Source organism: Phacochoerus africanus, chromosome 1 (genome assembly GCF_016906955.1).
Source record: "Phacochoerus africanus isolate WHEZ1 chromosome 1, ROS_Pafr_v1, whole genome shotgun sequence".
Taxonomy (NCBI): domain Eukaryota; kingdom Metazoa; phylum Chordata; class Mammalia; order Artiodactyla; family Suidae; genus Phacochoerus; species Phacochoerus africanus.
The window spans coordinates 261,436,838-261,458,141 of record NC_062544.1 but is presented as its reverse complement, the minus strand read 5'-3'; the positions used below and the strand labels follow the sequence as shown (position 1 = coordinate 261,458,141).

At 36.9% G+C, this 21,304-nt stretch overlaps 1 long non-coding RNA gene across 2 annotated transcripts in view; it reads right to left on the bottom strand.

Annotated features, from left to right (window-relative positions):
- Nucleotides 1-9,832: 9,832 nt before the first annotated feature.
- The window catches only part of LOC125135060 (uncharacterized), a 294,915-nt gene continuing 283,443 nt past the window's right edge, over nt 9,833-21,304 (bottom strand). For both annotated transcript variants that reach the window (XR_007136895.1, XR_007136896.1), the window contains 2 exons: nt 19,688-19,769; nt 9,833-10,194 (listed from right to left, as the gene is read on the bottom strand). This is a non-coding gene — a long non-coding RNA (uncharacterized LOC125135060). The remainder of the gene's footprint in view (nt 10,195-19,687; nt 19,770-21,304) is intronic.

The window sequence follows — 21,304 nt, the reverse complement described above, 5'->3', positions numbered from 1 at the left end:
TTCCTTCTGAAGTGTCTTCCATTCAGTTCCTCCTGCTATAAGGTCTTACTCAATCTCCCTCTTACTTAGGAAACTTTTTCAATTGAATCTAGACTTCAGAAATTTCTTCCTTAAACCAATATACCCATCCATTTCACAACCACACAATTACTGCCTTTGAACATATGTTAATTTGCTCTCTTGAAAAGAGTTCTAATAATGTGTGTATTCATGACATCAGTAAATAAATTGAAGAGAGCACTGTGTCACTCTTTTGTGACAATTAAAGCAAATGGCACAGGCATAAACCTGAGAACAAGGACTCTATCTTTAGAGAGAGAGAGAGAAAGAGAGTTTTGTTTCATAATATCATAGTCATATAGTCATTTCTTGGAAAGCTGGATTTCCTAATTAGAGTTTCTAGTCAACTTGTAATGTGAAATTTAAGGGGTCAATACTAAATGATACTCTTTTTCACCAGGTATTGTAATGGATTGAATTGTGGTCCCCCAAAAGATATGTCCACTCAGAGCCTCATTTGGAATAAGAATCTTTGCAACTAAATAAATGACTTCAGGAGCCACTAGATTCTAGAAAATGCAAGGATAGTTTCTCCCCTAGAGCCTTTAAGGCATATGTACCCTTACTGACAACCTGATTTTGAACTTTGGGCCTCCAGAACTATAAGAATAAATTTCTGTTTTAAGTCACAAACTTTTTCATTAGCATAGCCTTAGAAAACTAATACAGGTCCCCCCCCCCCGGCACCAGGAGGATGACATACAGCAAAATCTAAGCCATTATTATATTTTAGGAAGATGAAATGTTTAAGACCTGAATTGAAGAATTTAAGTCTATTTGACAGAAATATAGGTGTTATAAAATTTCCTCTTTTATATGATAAAATTAAGTTAAAAATAAAATTCGTTAAAATATCATTCAGTAGGTCACCATTTAGGTATAACCTAGTGAGAAATCTATCACTGGAAGTAATCCACGCCTCATAACAAGAATTAGGTGTCCCATAACAGAATCTCCAGATGTTAAAATGGTGTTGAACACTGGAAAACAATCTCAGAGAATACCAAGAACTTTACCAACATACTTGCTCAGAGAAAAAGAAGGAGAAGAAGGAGAAAGAGGAGAAGTGAGAAAAGGAGAAGGACTCTACCTTCATGATGAAAGAAAAATTCAGATTTATTCTCCGCCTTAGCAAAGAGAGAATTGGGCAAAGCATATTAAAATGCATAAACTATTGTTTGGATGAAAGTGGTCAAAAGGTATAAACTTCCAGTTATAGGTATTAGGGATTTAATGACAACGTTTTGACTACGGTTAACCCTGCTGTATGGTGTGTATGACAGTAGATAAAAGAGTAAATCCAAGAGTTCTCATCACAAGGAAAAAATGCTTTGTTTCTTTTTTTATCTATATGAGATAATAGATGTTAACTAAACTTACTGTGGTACTTACTTGACAATATATGTAAGTCAAATTATTATGCTGTTCCCCTTTTACTTATACAGGTATTTCAACATATCTCAACAAAATTGGGGAAAAATACAGATAAGGCAGTATCAAATAAAATGTACTAAAGATACACTTAGAGGTAAACAATAAAAACTTTAAAAAAAAACAAAAAAAAAAACTGCGTCTTCTATACCTTGGACAACAGCCACTGCAGGACTGTGATACTTGAGAGACTAGAAACAAAAGAAGTAAGATTAAAATTGCCCTGGATTTTTAGCTGGAGTTATATTCTAGAACCTGGAGTAGGGAGAGTGGGTTTGAAGCAGATCATGACTTTCTCACTAATTTGAGAAGAAAGAGGCTGGAATCCAAGGAGTTTAAGGAGGATGGAAATAGTGACTTGGAGTTCCAAAGAGGAGGGAGCTATGTGGGAAGAGAACACTAGAAATCTTAATAAGGCCCCTGGAGACTTAGCTAAATAATAAGATGTACACACATAGGACAAAACCCCATGACAACAGGCAAAAGTTGACAGGGAGAGATGGAGATCCTTTGGTTTGCTCCAGACAACGTGAAGAGTCCTTACTGATGACTCTTGAAATTCAACAAAGATGTAGAAAATGCCACATCTTAGGAGGGGAGCCAAATTATACCTAAAGGCTACTCCAGCCATATCCAAACAAAAATAAAAAGAAACCTAAAAAAGATCAAGAGAAAATATAAGTAACAACTGCTTTCTAGAACAAAGGCCACCACTCTTTAAAGGACAGCAATTATTGACCACCAACAGTGTAAAATGTATACATCTAGTGTCCAGTCAAAAATTGCTGTGCATGCTAAAAAAGAGGATATCTCATTAGACACATAATCAAGAGAAAATTTAGCAAAATTCAGCAGAACAAAAAATTGTAGAAATGATAGAAGAAAAGGATACTAAAACATCTATTATAGTTTTGTTCCATTGTCTATAAAAATCTATTATAGTTTTGTTCCATTGTCTATAATATAGTGCAGAGACAAAAGAAATATTTAAAATTTTTTTTTTCTAAAAATTTCTTTTTTTTGGTCTTTTGACCTTTTCAGGCTGCACCAGAGGCATATGGAGGTTCCCAGGCTAGGGGTCTAATCGGAGCTGTGGCCGCTGGCCTACTCCAGAGCCACAGCAATGCCAGATCTGAGCTGCATCTGTGACCTACACCACAGCTCATGGCAACACCGGATCCTTAACCCATTGAGTGTGGCCAGGGATTGAACCACAAACAGAATATCTAACATGAAAAATTCACTACATGGGATTAATAGCTGATTAAACACTGCAGAAGAAAAGCTAGAGAACTTTTAAAGAATGTCAATAAAACTATCTAAAATGAAACACAGAGAGGAAGATGAGTGAAAAGAACTGAAATACATTTCAGTGGCCTGTGGGACAATATTAATTGGTCTAAAACATGTACAACTGAGATCCCAGAACGGGGTGGTGGCAGAGCAAATATCTGTAGCTATAATGAGCAAGTTTTCCAAATTTAAGAAGAAACAACTATATAAGATGCACAATGACCCCTAGGCAGGAAAATACACTGATGTGAAGTAAGAAAACACGTGTCAACAAGATCACAGATGGAAAAGGGGACATCAATATAAATTCTACTGACATTAATTAAAAAGATAGTAAGTGAAAAATACTATAACCAGCTATGAGCCAATACATTCGAATAATATATGAAAAGAATAAATTCCTTAAAATATATGATACCCAACTGGCTCAAAATGAAATAGAAAATCTGAATAGCCATACAACAATTAAAGAAATTGGAATTGAATCTTTAAGTGATGCCACAAAGAAATCTCCTGATTCAGATGACTTCACTGGTGAATTCTATTACATATTTAAGGAAAAACAACACCAATCTTAGGCAAACTCTTCTGGAAAACGATGAGTGTGGAACAGTCCTTAATTCATTTTATGAGAGAGTATTACCCCTATTCAAAATATTGTATGAAAAGTACACAGGAATAATCCTCATGAATTTAGACACAAAATTCCTGAACAAATACTTAATCCAGTAAATCTTTAAAAAGGGAATATATTATTAACATATGCATCTTTCCCAAAAATGCAGAGTTAATTTAGCTTTTTATTATCAATTGTTAAAATTCATCAAATTAACATACCAAGGGAGAAGAAACAGTAAGGATTTCACTAGATTCAGAAAAGGTATTTAACAAAATTGAGCACCTATTGAATATCAAACCAGTGATAGAGGGGAACATTTTCATATAGTAAAGAATATCTATAAAGACCTACAGCTAACATCCTACTGAAAAGTATGATTGTTTTCTCCCTAACATTTGGAACAAGAAAAGGGCTTCCACATTCAACACCCCTAACTAACACCATACTGAAGTACAATAAAACAAAATAAATAAAGGCACACAGTGTGAAAGTAAGAAGTAAAACTGCTTTAATTAGCAAACGACATAATGTTATATGTAGACACTCTTAAGGACTCTACCAAAAAAGCTACTAGAATTAAAAGCGAGTGCCACAAGATTGCACAAGATAAGATCAATGTAAAAATCAGCTCTTTTTCTATGTACTAGCTCACGAACAAATGATAATTAATTTTTAAAGTATTTACAATTGCAGCACAAATTATGCAATTCTTAGAATTTAACAAATTGCCAGACCTGCACACTGAAAACTATAAACACTGCTGAGGAGTTAAAGAAGACTATTATGGAGAATGATACCATATTTGTGGACTGGGGTACTCAATATTAAAAGTTATCAGTTCTTCCCAAGTTGACCTATAGATTTCACATAATCCCTTTCAAAATCCCAGTAACCTTCATTTTTGAAAAAAAGTCAACAAAATAATTCCAAAAGTTATAGGAACATGCAAAAGGACCTAAAATAACCAAAATAACGTGATAAAAGAGCAAAATTGGAATAATTGGATTCCAAGATTTCTAACAAGTCTATAGTAATCAAGACAATAGTATTGGTGAAAGGATTCACATACCGATAAATGGAATAAAATAAATAGTTCAAAAATAGACCATGCATATATGGTCATTTGACGATAAAAATAATTTACACAAAATAATTCAATGGGGGAGAGAAGGGATTTTTCAACTAATGATATTGGAAAAATTAGAAGTATCTACAAATAGACAAACAAGTATCAACCCTCACTTCAAAATACACAGAGCAATTAACTCAAAATAGATCACAGATATAAAAATAAAAGTTAAAAAATCATAGAACATCTGGAATAAAATATTTTTGTCTGGACACAGAAATATTTTCACAGATAGTTGAAGTAACTATCATAATTGGAAAACAGATATAATGTACTTCATTAAATATAAAAATCACTTTTCAATAGAGTGCTTCAAATCAAAAATGCATGCCAGAAACCAAGAAAAAGCATTTACAAATCATATCTCTGATAAAGGAGTTGTACTCAGAATAAAAAAAGAACTCTTCAGGTTCAATAATAAAAAGTAAAACAACTCAATTTTTTAAATGGGCAATCTATTTAAATGTATTTCACAAAAGAAGATATACAAATGGCCTCTAAGTACAGGAAAAGATGCTTAACATCATTAACATACCTAATATGCATTAAGGAAATGCATATTAAAACCATAATGAGTACCATTATATTCCCATTCAAATGGCTACAATTAAGCTGACTGACACTTTCAAGTGTGTGTGGAGCTATGGAACAACTGGAACTCTGCTACATTATTGTACATCGTTGGGAGTGTAAAACGGTAGGATCACTTTGCAAAGCATTTGGGCAAGTTTCTTACTCAGATTAAACAATCACTTTCTATGTGACCCTGTAATTCCTCTCAAGACAAATGAAACATATGTGCATGCAAACACTTGTATTTGAATGTTCATAGCAACTTTTTTTCCCCCCTAAATAATAGTCCAAACTGGCATCAACCCAAGTGTCTATCTACTTGAATGGAATGGATAAAGAAATTCTTGTACATTTGTATAATGGAGTACTACTCACTGCAGTGGTAGCTGGCTTCTAAGAGAGCTCCCAGTGATCCCAGTTTCCAAATGTCCCCTCTCCACGAGTAAATTCGTTCTAACCAATAAAATAGCTCATTTGGAGGAGATGTTATTTCTGTGATTCTATCTCTAGAGATCACAGCATCTTACTAACAGACCCTCTCTTTTGCTAGTTTTGATGAAGCGAATTGCCTTGTTGGGGAGGCCTACCAGGCAAGGAATTGAAGCTAGCCTTTGGCTACCATCTATCTAATATCTGAGGCCACCAGTCTAACAACCCCAAAGGAAGTGAATCCTGCCAACAATCACATTAAGGGAACCCAAAAGTGGACTCTTCCCAGGTTAACTTTCAGACGAGACTTCAGTGCTGGCTGACACTTGTTTGCAGGCTTGTAAGCAACCCTGAATCAGAGGATTATTCATATAAGTCATGCCCAGGTTGCTGACCCACAGAAACTATGAGATAATAAATGCATGTTGTTTCCAGACACTAAATTGTTAGTCATTAGTTCTGCAGTAATAGATAACTCATATACAACAATTAAAAGGAACAATCTAATGACATATGCAATATATTGGTTTTCTACAGTTGCATCACAAATGACCACAAACTCAGCAACTACAAGCAATGCCCATCTATTAATTCACAGTTCTGTCCATCAGAAGTCTGGGCATGGTGCAGCTGGGCTCTCTGTTCAGGTCTCACCAGGCTGAATCAAGGTGTTGGCCACAGCTGTGATCTCTGGGGGCTCAGGGTCTCTCCCAAGTTCACGTGGTTATCGACATAATTCAATTCTTCTTATTATTATTTTTTGGCCATATGCATGGCATGCAGAAGTTCCTGGGCCAGGGATCAAACCTGCACCACAGCAGTGCCAACACCAGATCCTTAACCATTAGACCACCTGAGAACTCCCAGAATTCAATTATTTAGAATCGTAAGACTGAGGTTGCAGCTTTCTTGCTAGCTGTCAACCCAGGGTTGTTCTCAGTTCCTAGGGAGTTCTTGGTATTTTCAGCCATGAAGCCTCCTCTACAATATGGATGTTTTTTCTGTAAAAGGCAATAGCAGAGTTTCTCTTATCTTTCAAATATCTCTTTTTCTTAAGGCTCATCTGTTTAGGTCAGAATCACCAAGGAAAATCTCCCTACCTAAAGTCAACTTATTTGAGACTTTAATTACATCTGAAAGAATCTCTTCATCACAAAAGTATCTAAAGTTTGAATGAATAACTGAGAAAAGCTGTGCATACCAGGAGGGAAGACTCTCAGGGGCTTGCTTGGAATCCTGCCTATCTCATCAAGTCTGGGTAGATTTCAGAAACTGTCTGCTGAGTGATATAAGCCAGATTTAAAGAGGATGCATATATGAGTCCACTTACTTGAATCTCTAGAAAAGATAATTATGATTCCTGGTAATAAAAAACAGATCAATAGTTTCCTAGATCAGGGGTGGAAGATTAAATGGAAGAAGACACAAGAAACTTTTCTAGCATGATGGAATCATGATGTACTTTCATAGTGATACCGGTTACACTGGTCTATAAATATGTCAGAACTCATCGAACTATACCCTTAAAATATATATTCTACATAAAGTGCTATTTATATTCTATATAAAGGCCATTTATATTCTGTATATCATATACCCCAGTGAAGGTCATTAAAAATAGAATCAGCCAGAATCAGTGGCCTTTGCCTCATTGTCACTTTCTAAGCGTCATGCGAGGACATCTGGTTGGTCAAACATCATCTCATCCAGAAACCAAGTTGCAGAGCAATCTAGCAAAAGCAATTTTAGTTTTAGGTATCATTCTTCATGGAAAAGGACTGGACACTAGAAAGTAGACCATTCAGATGTTGAGCTAAGCCAGGTCTTTCAGTTCAGGGTATAAATACTTTTCGTCATTCCTTCAGTATATTTAGCAGGTCAGATAAATGAATCAAACAAATACACACACGTGTGCATACTGCAAACACATACATGCACACACTCCCCATGGACAAGCACTGTAATTCTTAAAGAGAAGCAATGTGGGCAATGATAGTTGCTTATAATAAATAGTTTTTCATGTGAATATACAGAGCAGTTTTAGTTATTTTACTGTTCTGCCTGCCAGCTAAGAGACAGAAGCCTGGTTTCTAGTCATCACTTCTTTATTCTTTTTTTGTTTGTTTGTTTGTTTGTTTTTTGCCTTTTTAGGGCCACACCTGCAGCATATGGTTCCCAGGCGAAGGCTCTAATTGGCGTTGTAGCTGCCAGCCAATACCATAGCCACAGCAATACGGGATCCAAGATGGGTCGGCAACCTATAACACAGCTCACGGAAACACTGGTTTCTTAACCCACTGAGTAAGGCCAGGGATCGAACCTATGTCCTCATGGATACTAGTTAGGTTCTTAACTGTGAAGCCACGACAGGGACTCCAGAGATGATCACTTCTTGTTTTAAAACTGTGTGCCAGTTTTGATACTTAGGAATGGGATCTATTCTAGGATCATATGATTCCTAATAGGGAAAAAATGAGTTGTTCACAGATCCTGCAGAAATCTTTAAAATAGAGTATTTTTCCCTTTTATTTTTGGATCAGCTAAATTTATAGGGCAGAGATTTCTTCAATAATCTCTCTTTGAATAAAAAGGGTGGAGTGGGCAGAGTATGATTCAATCATTCTCAAGGCCAAATACTGCTCTGGGATTAAAAGAAGAGTGTTTTCTCTTTCAGTGACATGCATGTGTACTTACTTATCAACAATAAAATACACAAATTAATGAAAAATTTTGAGCACATCTGGGAAGGATTTTCCAATGCTAAGCTGAAGGAATATGCCACTTGAGAACCACTGAGAAAAGAAATGATATAAATGGGACAAAGTGCAAGATTTTAGCAAATCACCAATGTTGACTGGTTGTGCTTCTGCAACACACATCACACCCAGAGAAAAATGAACTTAAAGCAAAAAGTAAGGGATGTTGCTTATTTGATTTTTGTCAAACCTAGGTATACATATAGCAACTGATTTTATCTATTTATATCTACAGAAATTATATATTTACTTCTTCTTCTTCTTCTTCTTCTTTTTTGTCTTTTGTCTTTTTAGGGCTGCACCTGCAGCATACGGAGGTTCCCAGGCTAAGGGTCAAAGCAGAGCTACTGCTGCTGGCCTACCTCACAGCCACAGCAGTGTGGGATTTGAGCCATGTCTGCAGCTTACATCACGGCTCACAGCAACGCCGGATCCTTAACCCACTGAGAGAGGCCAGGGATCAAACCTGCGTCCTCATGGATACTAGTTGGGTTCGTTAACCACTAGGCCATGACGGGAACTCCCATACTTACTTCTAAGACAACTTTCATGGGTTCTTTAAGCCTAGGCTTTTTGATAAAGAAATGTTCAGACATGCTATGTCATTCGGGACAGTTCCTTTGCATCATGGGCAAAGATGGAGCTGTTTCAGTAGAATGGTTTTGGCCATGGAAAATCTCGTCAGACTTCGAAGCCATGTGCTCCCCTTTTCCTTGAAAGTGCAAATCTATCAGAACTGTGTTTGGTTTCCAGAAAACCCCACAATGAGTTAAATAAGAAAGGGGTTTAACTCGTCTTATGCAACAAGCCATGGACAGGAAGATCAGGATGAGTACTGTGGCTCAGGGTCATCAGGGATCCAGATTTCTCCAGTACGCCTATTGAAACCAGTCCTAAAATGTGGATTTAATTCTCATGTTGCAAGATAATTACTCCCCCAGGCATCCATCAGGGAGAAGGCAAACGGAATAAAGGACCATCCCAGGGAGTTTCTCTTATAAAGCTTTCCTGGAAGCCTCAGCAAGAGCCTTTTGCAAATTTTATCACCGGCCAGAATTGGGTCACATGACTACTTCCATCTATACCTGAGGCTGCCAAAGCAAGGTTCAAGGTTTCTCCATAACTGGGATGCCTGTTAAATAAGAGGAGAAGTGGATATTGAGTAGGCACTGAATAGTGATTGTCATTGCTAGTAACTATAGTGCCACTGTAAGTGGCACTATAGTTGAACTTCTTGTTGATCAGCTGTCTCGACACATTCTTCTCATCCCTTCGAATCTCTCTCTCATGCGTGCACACACACACACACACACACACACACACTAACTCACACACACACACACACGTGCCATTTCATTTCACTCACATTCAGTTTCTACGAGTTTCCTCAGTTGATTTATTTCCCTGAAAGGATAACTGTACTCTCGGAGGAGTAAAAAAATGAATGTTATTCACCTAGGTTTCCATCTCTCTAAATCAAGTACTGAAAAATTCTGAGGTTCAAGGTATTGTTTAATCAGAATCAAGATTAAAAGAGTCCTAACTAACCTTGCAGCTGTTTTTCCAGCATTAAAGATTCATTTCGATTGAACGTTTTTGGGTCAAAAAACATTTATTGAGCATCAACAACATGTTGGGTCCTTTGCTAAAGTTACCAAGCAGGACAAGACCAAGTATTTCCCATCAGAGAACCCACTATCTGATACAAAAGATAGGTATGTGAACACATAACTACACTAGAGAAAAACAGGGGCATAAACTAGTGGACAGCACAGTAGCAGAATGCTTCACTTTATTGGGAGAGGGGTGCAGGAAGACTTCTCCAAAGACATGCTATCCAACACAGATGAGTAGATATCAGTTCTCATGTTTGCTGATTTTCAGTCTAATGCATTTCTCACAATCTAAAAATGGAAATTAAAAAATGGCAATGAGATAGACAGATGCTATCATTTCCGGAATGGAGTTCTACTCACATAACTCAGAGCCTTGCCTTCTCTCATTCAAAATGTTTTCTAATATACAAACAATGAAAGTTACATTCAAGGAGAAAAAGAAGAAATAATACAATGATACTCAAGTTCCTGGTCATTCAAAAGAAAATCTCAGCTTCTTATGGCCATAACAGAATGTGTAAATATGAAGTAGGTGATTTATACTGCCTATTGCATAACCATATTGAATCATTTCTAAAATATAATAAACTGTAGCAAAATGTAAAAACATGGCAATGAGAAATATATCTCCAATCATATTTTTAAATCTATCTAAGAACAAATATAGAACCCAAAGTGTTGATCTGAATTTCAATGAAATATTTGGGCTACTGCTTTGGCTCACCCAAAATGAATTATGTTATTTTCACAGTTTGTCATAAGTTTCATAAATATAGAACATCTCACAATATGCTTGCACCTACTGAAAAACAAAGTAACTAATAATGCAAGAAATTGTTGTCCACAAAATATGCTAGGCATTTTCATGATGAGCTTGAGAAATATTTAAATTCTCATCTGTTTTTCATGCTAAGTATTTCAGAATAAGAGAGGTTGTACATTTTTCCATGAACTCTGCCCATACAATAATGGTCCAAACTGTAAGTGGCACTATAGTTGAACTTCTTGTTGATCAAATTACACATTCTGCATGGTCTATATAGTCATTTTATTTTATATTTTATTTTATTTTATTTTATTTATTTTTGGCTGTGCCCACAGCATGTGGGAAGCTCCTGGGCCAGGGATGGAACCTGAGCCACACCAGTGACAATGCCAGATCATTAACCCACTAGGCCATCAGGGAACTGCTATCTAGCCATTTTAGTTTTGGGGGTTGGGTGGAATTTCATGGCATTCCTAAAGGATCAGGAACATGTTTTTCCCCTACTTCCAGTGGCTTCCTATCTTCCTCAGCATCTTTCCATTTAAGACACATTCTCCAAACCTAATCCTGTCTCCCTAGAAAAATAGTTAATAATTATAAAGATGTATCAAAGTGTTCTCAGACATTCTAGTCTTAGCCACATTTCTGAAGGGTTGAATGAACTATTTTATGTGGGTTTTGAAATTTAGGAAACTTGCCTAGAGTCAGATAGCTACTGAGTTACAAAGCCAACCCTGTTTTCTCACCCCGATTTCAGTGTTCTTCCCAATACTTCCCATTTCTTCCCACTAGGTCTGCCGGGGTGAACTGTGTGTTACACAATTACAGTCAATTTTCAATGACTGACATGGGTATTTTCTGTGTTTTCACATGGGAAAAGCAAGCATTTCATTGCTAGCCTCTTAAGACCTTGCAGCTCAAATGGTCTCCCACTCTCTTAAGTCTATAACTGCCAAGTTTCCTTCAATCAAGTTCCACAGAAGTTTCTAATATTTAAACAAAATATTTATTTTAATAATCCAGGAAGTTTTATTGAACATCTATTTATGTTTCTAGCACTCTATTAAGAACAAAATAGAATATGCTTCAGTTTCTGTCTTCTAAGAAATTAGTTTATTTTACTGAATTAATATAAGTGTCATGATGGCTAGAAATTTAATAACCACTTTACCCTAAATGCCTAAAACAGTGTCTGGTACTTAATACATTTTTAATAACCCTATATAATCATACATGTAATAGTTAAGTGAGTTTTCAAGACTAGAAAGCATATCATGAGTGCAACTGGGAAGGAAAAAAAATGTAGCCAATAAGATACAGAGTGTAAAATGAAAAAACAGTAAAATTTTAAGCCCAGACACTCAAAGAGCATACAAACATTCTGGGTAAATTAGAAATTCCTGGCAGGCTCAGCCAAAGCGTAGAAAAGCCAAACCTCTTTTGGACTGGTGTCTATCAAGAATCATATCTTAACATAAACTTTGAGCTATTTACAAATTTTAGAACATGTTCCATAAACAATAGTATGTGCTTACAGGCATGAAAGTGACAACATATCAGCTCAATCCATTTATACACATGAAGGTAACATCTTCTGAAGCGGGGGAAGAGGGGGAGGCTAGAGGAGAATAAGACTCTGAAATAAGGAAGAACTTTCACAGCCAAATCAAAAGAGAGCAGATTGGAAATAACAGAACTATTATCTTGGCTAAAACTGGTACAAGTTTCCGGGCTTGGGAAAATTGGAAACTATACTAAATCTCATTGTATACCAATTAAATGCTATTAGGTTTGAATATATACTGTAAGTTTTCTAAGAACTACTCATTGTTTTCATTGCCCAGTGTGGGTTGAATCATTCTCAACCAATTCTCTGTCATCAAAATACGTCTCTGTTTTATCAGAGATAGATGCTTAGTTTATAATAACAAACCTTGCCTGACTACAATGAGTGGGTATCCTCTGCACAATATTTCTTCAAAGGGTGTAGTGGTAGCTAAAACTTGTGAACACATCCTCTGTGATAGGCAGATAAAGAAACTGAGGTACAGAGGGTTGTACAATGTCTTTTAACAGTAAGTGTTGGATCAGGTTCTGAGGGAGCTCAGGAAATCTGGCTCCAGAGCAGAAGCTCTAAACCCCTAAACAGAGCTTCTTTCTATTTATACCTACTAGTCCTGATGCAAGTATGAAGTTCAATTCATGCAAAGATATTTTGCCTTCTTGTGGATTTTCATGACATTAGTTTAACTCTAGAATGATGGACCCTTGCCATGCAATGTCAATTGCTTCATATCTCACAATGTCATCAATTTTTGTATGCTTAGGAAATACGATTTTAATACTAAGCTTGAAATCAGCAAGAAGACAAACTAAGAGGAGAAAAAGGATCTATGATAATTTCTGAATTCCACCTGGAAGGAGATATGATGGCATAAATCTGGTAACTCTAATTTTCCCATCTTCCAGGAAAATTTTAGAGAAGTGAGAACCTAACCATAGTCACCTACACCAAGTAGGCATGAACTTGTTAAACTATAAACTAAAAATTGCTATGGAAGATTCAGCCCTGGAGTGGATAAGTTCCCTTATAGAAGAGAAAACTCTAGTGAAACAGAAATTTAAAAGGCATAAGGGAAAATGTATTGAAGTAGTGAGAGAGAAGCTGAGGAAGCCTTCAACCAAGGTGTCATTCAACCCTGATCTTCCTTAACGATGGCTTACGAGCTTTATCATGCAAAAGAATCACTTGGTTAAAAACAGATTTCTAAGGCCCATCCTCAGAGTTTCTGATTCAGTGGATCTAAGATTTGTCCGACAGGTTGCCTTAGTGACAATTCCCCAGATATTATTGATACTGCTGGTCCAAGGACCACATTTTAAGAATCATGGCTCCATAGTAATTGCTTTCAACATGTATACAATCATCAGAAGGTGTATTCTCTAAGATGTCTACATTGTGAGATTATGCCTTATAATTAGGATCAGAGTATATGTTAGTGAAAAAGACTAGAATGACTAAATTATGAGTAATAGCAGAAAAAGAAAAGGAAAATCTACCAAAAAGCATTTCAGCCCCAGGAGCAGCAAGCAATTTGTCTGGTGAGGGCTACTTAACTAAGATAATAAAAGGACACTAACCAGACCAGAGATGATAACCACCCTTGGCTACATTGTCATCAATAAACCAGTAAGAGGGGTTGCCGCCCCCACCTTGATGGTATTATAGGTAAACCTATATATTAGTTATAATTAGATAAAGATTTGGACATTATCCTATATGACGTGGTGAGTCTCGAAGATTTTTAAACTGGAACATGACCTATTAGATACAGGTTTTAAGAAATGAAAATACATATCCACCAGGACTCTTCCAGGTGAAAATAAAACAGTTCAAGTTAGCTTTAGCTATTGCCACCTGTATGAAGTGGAAATTGGAAAATTTATTCTTGCTTGTATCTACATTCTCAAACAATATTCTCAAGAATTTGCTAATGTTTCCAAATGTTCCTGAGATGGTGTTTTGCCTAGAATTTGGTCTAATGTTGAACCATGAACCAGTGTCTATGGCCTCAAGTAACTGGAGTTTTGGGTGGGTTAGAGCCCCACACCCAGTCACCTTGGAACATGAGCAGCCTGATTGAAGTCCCAATTCTCCCCTAGTTTACCCCAGGGTACCACAGAAATATTACCAATTTTTATTTATTTATTTAGCCTTTTTTTTTTCTTTGAGGGGGGATGCACCTACAGGATATGGAAGTTCCCAGGCTAGGGGTCAAATTGGATCTGCAGCTGCCAGCCTACATCACAGCTGCAGCAATGCAGGGTCCGAGTTGTGTCTGCGAACTACACCACAGCTCACAGTAACACAAGCGAGGCCAGGGATTGAACCTACGTCCTCATGGATACTAGTTGGGTCAGTTACTACTGAGCCACAATGGGAATTCCACAAATTTTTAAATGCCTAGGTATGAAAGGGATTTAGAAAGAATGCTCTAGAAAATAAAGTAGCATAGGATAGGAAATAAGCTATATATTTTCCAATTATTCCTAAAATGAAAAGAACCTCTAGGTGTCTTAAATTCCAAATCAGGTGTAAAAAACCAATATCCCTGACGTGCTTGTTCCCTAAGTTAGGTAGAGAATGCATCCCTTTAGAAGTGGCTTATGCACTCTCAGAAGATGAATAAGGGGGGAAAGTGGACAGAAAGGACTGAGAGAGGACATTTGGCCCCGATGCTGCCAGCTCGTCATCCTACTCCCACCGGAGTGATTTGGGATCTTGTTTCTTTCTATTTTTCCAGGTAACCTTTGATTGAAGTCAGGGTTCAGAAGCTGAAAATATCTTGCAAAACACTTCCTTCAGAATAAGCCTAAATAGAGGCTTCTCTATTGCAGCTATGGCAGCATTCACTAGAGGAACTCAGAGATACCCTTTGCTTGAAAAAAACCTAAAGATTATATGAACCCTATACCTTTCAGTTTTTCATTGAGAAGAGTGCAGGGAATAAACTCTCTGGGACTGAATTTTTTTTAAATTTAATAATGATTTTTATTTTTTCCATTATAGCTGATTTACAGTGTTCTGTCAGTTTTCTATTGCACAGCGAGGCGACCCAGTCACACATACATGTATACATTCTTTTTTCTCACATGATCATGCTGCATCTCAAGTGACCATACATAGTGCCCAGTGTTATACAGCAGGATCCCATTGCTTATCCATTCCAAAGCCAATATTTGGAATGGGACTGAATTTTTCATGTAGTTATGGTGCAATAGCTGAGTTAGTTTTTAAGGGCATGGATTTAACTAAAGCTCAGAAAGCAGCTTGTCAGCTTCCCCAGGCTTCTGAGCAGGGCATGTAGAACATGGTTTGGGACAATTCTGGCAACAGTCCAGCGAGAAAATATCGCATGCCAGGTTCACGCACAGTTATCTACAATTTGAAAAAAAAAAATTTTCTCTGAATAAAAAAAAAAAAAACTGTGAGGGGAAAGAAACTCATAAAATGATAACCAACACAGACTTCCTTTAGGATTAGGAGAACTTTTTGCTTTTAAGCACTTCTCGCTGCATCACACAAAGATGATTTTCAAAGCCAAGTTTTAGAGTGAGACGTATAGTTCTGGGTCTTCAACAAATTCTGACAAGATTTCACACCCTGTCAGAGAGGTTCTTTGCTCTTGCCCGGCTTCCCTGCAGTGGGAGAGGGGACAGAGCCAATGCCCCAACCTCTTTGCTCTCAGGGAGCCACTTTGACCCAATTCCAGAAGCCCAAGGGCTGTCCTTAATTAGCATTGTAATTTATATTGCACAATTATGCAAATCGGGTACATAAACAAAATTATCCTTTCAGTTTGGCTTTGCTACCGGAGAAATGCAAAGCCAGTGAAAGATAAGAATAAAGAAAACAGAATACATTTGCTTTAATGCAATGCATCATTTCTTACTTATCTATTCTTTTGTTTTACTCTTTCACCTTGCACTTGGGGTTTTTTAAATTTTACTTTTCTCCTATTTTGTTTTTTATTCATTTTATGCTGGGTTTTTTCCTTCTTTTATCTCTTCCTGGCTCTTTTTCTTGGGAAATTTTCCATCTCATTAATTCTGCTATAGCGATTCATAACTCTTCAGGCCATTTCTTTGTTTTTGGATATGACTACTATCTTGACTCTCTAGTTTCCTTTTTCTTCTTGCCTCCAGATTCTCTCCTTTCTTCTGACATCCCTTTCCATTTTACTCCATTTTTCCTTTAGTTTGACCTGCTTTTATAGCTGCGTGATGCTCCTTGTCTGATACCTAGCAAATGCCCTCAGGATCCAAATCATTTTTACTAAGAAAACTGAAAATAAGCGTGGCAAGTAAAAGAGCTTGGAAGATGGGAAATTAAAGATACAAAACCCAATGAAATCCAACTGAAAGCCAATGCTAGAGGCAAAATAGACAGTATTTAAGTAAATACTAGCCAGGAGGTAATAAATCAACAAATCGGCATAAAAAAGATAATTTTCCAACGTGGGATGATTGTCCAATTGAGCAGCTCTTTTAAAAAGCCTTAAACTTGCATGGAAAATCATGAATCTAAAATACTTAAAACTGGTTAGAAAATATAACCCTGTAAATAAAGCTGGCTTTGAAAGAACAGTGGTTACTGGTACTCGACAATATACAGCAACTAACTGTTAAAGGAATTTCTAACAGAGGTCCTTGAACAGAACTGTGAAGAGGACAGACTTGCTCATTACTTGATCTGCCCAGACCTACAGCTCCCCTGGGGAAATAGCCCTCCCTCTTTTAACAGCCCTCTGGCTGCAGCAATGGCAGCCAAATTAAAATATAACCCAAGGGATCAGATCCAACTTGGGCAAATCAGAGCATCCTCCCTCTGGCTATAACTTCTCCCACTTTGAATAACTTTCGAAGTTCTCCCATACAGATTGCTAGTCCCTGGCTGCTTCTCTGACTTAACCCATCTCTTCTCTTTCTTCCTGTCCCTTACTAATGTCTAGCCACCCTCACCAACTAATAGTCTCAGCTCATGGCTTTTGTACCTCCCATCCTCTCCCTCCTGGAATGATCTTTCTTGATCTTTTGCAGACTGGTTTCTTCTGGTCATTTGAGTCTCTACTCAAAAGTCATCTCAGAGAAATATCTTCTATCTAATATTGACCTCCATCCCATGGTTATATATATATTACCTCATTTACCTTTATTATTATATTAACTATATTATATATTAATTAATTGAGCACCATTGGAAATTGGCTCATATACTTATTTAATATATGTACTTGCTTCTCAGATATCAACATTTTGATTTACTTATTGTCTGTCCCTCCCCACTAGAATATAAGACCAGGTCTGTCTGATTCACCACTGTATTCCTGGTAGTCAGGGCACTGTCAGACACACAGAGCATTTCCCAACTAATTCTGATTTAAGTAGATGAATTAATGATAGTTATAGAATGGGTGATGACCTAAAAGTGGCCAAAGTTTGCCAACTCCATGCTTTTGTATGTGTTTGTGTGTGTGTATATGATCAAAAGTGAGCCAATTTCATGTTTTGTGGCGTTGATTGAACAAGGAGATAACAAGCTCATGGTAACTGTTTTTCCACCATGTGAAGCAAAGTGAGTAAGGCAGTGACAAGTGAAGGTGGGGGGTTCGGGAGGGAGCAAATGGTGGGAAAGAGTGAGGTGAGAGAGGTGGGCAGACACCGAGTTTGGGCGGTGTTTATTGCCTGGCTGCTGATATTCCTGAGGCACAGCTACATTTCTGTCTGGTTTCTAGGAAACCCCTCAGGCTCTTTTCTGTGATTTCTCCTTTTTCTTAAACTGTGAATTGGACTCCTATACTCTGCCATCAGTAACAGTAGCTGATAACAACATAACATTGTGCTGAAGAACTTAAAATTGAGTGCAAAATTAAAGAGCCTGAAACAAGATTCTGCTATTTGTTGTCTGTATCATGGAGGACCAATTTCTTAACCTCTCCACATTTTAGTTCTCTTATCTAAAAAATTAAAGACCATAACAGAGCTTATCTGATGGGGCATTGGTAAGATTAGATGCAATTACATATACAAATTTCTTAGGCACAGTGCATGATGCATAGCAAGTTCCTGATTAAAGAAGGAACTATAGCTTGACTCAAGGGTGAAAGTCTACACTCATTGGTGTGTCTTACTTTCTGTGGCACATCCTGCATGCCCACCTATTTTAGAATGTTTTCTAAATCCTTTTTATGATGAAATATATTTAGAGTTGGCTTTCTTTACTTTCCTCTAAGATGCTCATCTCATCTTTGACATATCAGTTTCTGTTAGATGTCCACATGGGGTATTTGTGAATGGAAGAAAACACATGGTGCTAAGAAATTGGGGAAATGATGTTTTAGACTGAACCTATTCATGCCTAAGTTGGTAAGTGCTAGCATCCCAGTCTAGGACGAGAAAAGCTCACAGAATGAGATCCTGGAAGACAGAAGCATACCCTTTGGGTAACAGACCTCATTGCCTATTATAGGACATGGGTTGTTACAATAAGAAAAGTGGGTTCTAAATGAGTGTGAAATTGAGAAGGACATGGATCAAGTCCATCTTTGCGAATGAGGCTTGAGACACCACTTTGCTGCTCTCATGGTATAGACCTGTCCTAATACCCAGTATACAAATATCCTGTAAGTCAGTTCTGCTCTCACTTCATTAATAAATAGGATGAGCCACAACAAGTGGGAATGGGGGAAAGGGACAGTGTTCATGGGGAAGAGGTTGTCCCAAGACCAGTTATACTAAAATCCAAAGAGTGATGATAAGGTAAGCAAAGGCAGCAGAGAGTAAAATGCAGGTCTCTAGTGAGATGTATTTCTCACAATGTATCAGTTTTGCTGAAATATAAAAAATGAAAAAGTCAGTATAAAATGAAGTAAAAAGTCCACGAATAAAAGTTTTGGAGTTCACAATGCAACACAGTGGGTTAAAAATAAGACTGCAGCGGCTCAGGTCCCTGCGGAGCCACAGGTTCAATCCCTGGCCTGGCACAGTGAGTTAAAACATCCAGCATTGCCACAGCTGCAGTGTAGGTTGCAGCTATGGCTCAGATTCAGTCCCTGGCGCAGGAACTTCCATATGCTGTGGGTGCAGCCATAAAAATAAATAAATAAATAAAGTTTCAAAACCTAAACAAAATTTAATGACATTGATAAAAAATGTTTCCCTCTTTGGACTATGTCCTTTTATTGGAACCAAAGACAAAAAAGAAACAATAGAGCTGTCTCCTCCCAGTTAAGATGAAAATCTTGGTACATTTTCCCTTTTATAATCATTTCGCTCTTCATTTCACTCCCACATCCACATTCTCTTTCTAATTTTTGTCAATACAATCTTCATTTTAATACCAACTCCTCATTGTTTAATTTTAAAAACACAATTAAGTATTTTATCTTGCCAGTGATTTTCACATTTGCATTCAGTTTTCTGAAAAGCATATTACTAACAATTGTATAATCTTACCTTTATGTTCCTTCCCTGCCATGTTCTTGTCCCTGCGCAATGACTGGAACATCATGTGCTCTCGGGGATTCTGGTTAAGGAACTAACAAAGCAGAATAGGAGAGAGAAGACAAGATCCCAACCAAGTAAATCTTAAACTCCCATAATAAATATTGCTTCTGTAAGGGCATGTTATCAGAAGCATGTTACCTCCAAGATTATGGTAAATCCACAGAGTGGATTTCACTTTAATAACACCCATCTCTGCCATGGTTAAAAAAAAAAAACAAAAAACAAAAAACAAAACAAAAAAAAACACAGGCAACACACAAATCCTTAGGAATGGGAATGAACTCTTTACTATTTCCCATGTGCTCATACTTTTGGAATGTGAGGTGCCTACATGAACTTCATTGTCATTAGTCCTTTTATTAAAGGCTTCACCTGTAAGTAACTGTAAACACTGGTCTCAAACTTGGCTATACACTGTCCTAACATGGGAGATTCTAAAAATATCATAGTGACCTAGCTACTCACTAGGTCAATTAAACCCAAATCCCTCTGGTTGAGACCCAGGCATCAGTGTTTCTAGTTTCCCATGTGTACAGAATGTAGCCAAGAATAAGAACAAAGCATAGTCAATGGAACCTGATTCCTCAGTCTAGTTTTGCCTGTGGATATAACAACACATAAGTTTTTCTGGATACTTAAAAGTGATCCTGGGAAACAGAACTTTCTTCTGGACTAGGATAACCACATCAAAACCACTGAAAAGCACTGGTATTATAGCAATAACGGTTTCCTCACTTTTTTACATGTGGATGAATGGAGTATCCAGCTGTGTTTTGGGGTAAGAAAGGAGACAACAAAAGAGTCTCTCAGAGTTGATCAGATAGTTCAGTTAAAACCAACATGGAAAAATGGATTTTAACCCACTTTTTCAAAATTAAGAATTTTGTTTCATGTATTTTTGGATTGGGCTCTCCTCCGCAAGAAAATATGAAGTTACTGCCCTGATACTGAGGTCCTACAATCTTTTCCTTTATTTTTAGGCAGATTACCACATAAATATTTCCTTATTTTAGAGCCTCAGATTTTTGAGTTCAGAATATGAACCAGCTTATATAATTTTGAAGGCAATTTGAGTAGAGTCAAGGAAATAGTCGTCCTGAAAATGTCCTTTGAATACCAACTGTTACCATAACAAATACAATCCTTGTCTTGAGATAAGAAAGAGATTAAGACAAACAAACAAAAACTCATGCAAACTTTTGGTGGTGTTTTATTATATGTATCTTCCTAAACACATCATTAGGTTAATTAATTAGCAAGACTATCCAAGCTATAGTTAGAATTACTTTACAAGAAAAGAAGCCAATGAGCTCCTTTTTATATATGATGACAATCTTTATTTGATTGCTACTTTTTAAAATTTAAAGTCAGTTTGATGACATCAATCAATTTATCTAGTTATTATTTTTCTTCCAGCTTTATTGCGGTGAAATAGAAAAATAAAACTGTATGTAAAGTGTACAGCATGATGATTTTATATATATATATATATATATATATATATATATATATATATATATATACTTTGAGAAATTATAACCACAATCAGGTTAACACACCCATGGC